This window comes from Microtus ochrogaster, chromosome 10 (assembly GCF_000317375.1).
Source record: "Microtus ochrogaster isolate Prairie Vole_2 chromosome 10, MicOch1.0, whole genome shotgun sequence".
NCBI classification, from domain to species: Eukaryota; Metazoa; Chordata; class Mammalia; order Rodentia; family Cricetidae; genus Microtus; species Microtus ochrogaster.
The window spans coordinates 47,450,051-47,452,424 of record NC_022016.1 but is presented as its reverse complement, the minus strand read 5'-3'; positions in this window follow the sequence as shown (position 1 = coordinate 47,452,424).

Below are 2,374 nucleotides of genomic sequence, written 5' to 3'. Positions count from 1 at the left end.
ATGCTCTTAACCTCTGAGCCATCTCTCCAGCCCCGACATGTGTGTCTTACTGATATTAACAGAACTGAACTTAGAGCTTCATGCATGCAAGTGCCCTGCTACTGCGTTGTTCCCTGTTCTCTTGTTCTCTTTTCCTTGCCTTCTTTACTTTTTAAAATCATGTTTAAGTAGTTATCTGTATATGTATACACACATTCCTGTACCATAGTGCTCACAAGTTGGTCTCTCCTTCTACTGTGTCAGTCTTGTAAATCAAACTCAGGTCATCGGGCTTGTTGGCAAACATCTTTACCCACTGACACAAGGGTTCACTAAATTTCCCAGGGTGGTTTTGAACATGTGATCCTCCTGCCACTGTTGGACTGTGAACTCTACCGAGTCTGAGTCATCATTGTCTTTTGCCCCAGTGTCTGACATAAACTACGGGCATGTGGTGTCAAGCCTTGCTCTGTCCCCAACACCCAAAACTTAAACATAGGCCGCGCAGTGGTGGCACACACGTTTAATCACAGCTCCCAGGAGTCAGAGACAAGTGGATCTCTGAGTTCGAGGCCAGAGCGAGTTCCAGGACAGGCTCCAAAGCTATACAGAGAAACCCTGTCTCGAAAAACAAAAAATAAACAACAATAATAATAATAACCTGAAGTGTGGGCTTTGCAAATGTTTGCCAAATCACCAGGTCAAGGGACAGAGAGGGCTTGAATTCCGTGATAAAACACGTGTGATGGAGCCCACCAGGAACACAGCTGTATTTTAACACAGTTAAAGTTAGTTACTCAGTGCATCAAAGGAAACAGCACAAAACAAACCGTGGTAAGTCTTGCCAAAGGAAAAGCTGGGATTTGGAGATGAGTAGAATTGAGAAGTTGAAAGGAAGCAATGCTGGTTGGGCCTCAGCAAACCCAGCTCTCTGAAAGGAGTTAGCATCTGGCTTGGGCTAAAACTTGGACTCATGATTCTGTTTCCTTGGACACACAGTTAAGATAAATATAGATTGTTGTGCTCAAAAAACCCTTTTCTGAAGCTTTGCACCTGGGTCGGGAATCTAGGCTGCTTCTCTGTGGGATCTGGCTCCCACATGCTAAAAAGAGGCTGTCCTGACCTCAAGACCGATTTCAAACAGCAAAGTTTTTGAAGCGTTTGAAAGCAAAGGGCTCTCAGCACCGCCTGTGTTTTTGACATGAATGGTTTTCTCTTGTCTTTCTTTGGTAGGACTGGAAGTTGAACTCAGAGCCGTACTGACTCTATAAGCCCCCTTCCACCAAGCTACGCCCCAGCCCCACCAAAGCCTTGACAGATTCACAGTTGCTGGGAATCCCATGCCACCTCAAGCACCTGCAAGTAAAAGCCTCCTAGGCAAAGGCCAATGACCTCGCCTCCTTGTGGCCCCAGCTCCCCTGAGCCCCATATCACAGTCAATGTGTGTTGTGTAACCGTCCTGGCAAGAGTGAAAAGAGACATCTGTGTCCCTTCCTTTGGCTATCAGAGTCGGGAAGCAATGCTCCCCAAGGAACTGCAGTTTCCCTAGGAGCCTCTTGCGTGAAGGAGTGAGCCTGGTGCCTCAGAAGGAGACTTCACACGCGTCTGCCAGCTTCTCAGACCACCATGCGGAGATACTGGGGCTGAGACAAGGATGGGCAGGGTCAACAACAACTACTTAGTTTTCATATCTCTAAACCTCCTGCCAGGTCCCAGCAGATGGACTTGGTGGGGTGCTCACTGGCCTCTTATACCTTTCTTTGTTTATCCTCCCGATGTGACCACATCAAATACCTTTCCCTGCTTTCTGTTCTTACCTACTCATCTCTTTTACTGATGTGTTGGGGACAGATGGTGAGCCTACTTCCAGGATCTAGGCTCGTAGCCTGAAAACTTTCTTGACATTTGGGACTTTGAGCCAAGTTACAAACCCTACTGGTGGGACCCAGCATCTGTGTCCCGCCATGGGGGTTCACTGAGGGTGGGCTGCCTTCCTTTGTGAATAGATGCTCATGCCCATTGAATCAAATTATTGACAAGAGTTCTAAATAGAAGTGAACAGGGCCGTCAAAGGAGCAGCAGCTGTGGAAGAGAAGAAGCAAAGGGGGTGTCTTAGGGATTTATTGCTCTGAAGAGACACTATGACCATAGCATGGCAACTCTTTTTGTTTGTTTGTTTTGAGACAGGGTTTCTCTGTGTAGCCTCAGCAGTCCTGGAACTCACTCTATAGACCAGGCTGGCCTCGAACTCACAGAGATCCGCCTGCCTCTGCCTCCCAAATGCTGGGATTAAAGGCCTGCGCCACCACCGCCCAACTATAGCAGGCAACGCTTATAAAGGAAAGCATGTAACTGGTGCTGCTTTACAGTTCAGAGGTGTGATCCGTTATCAACA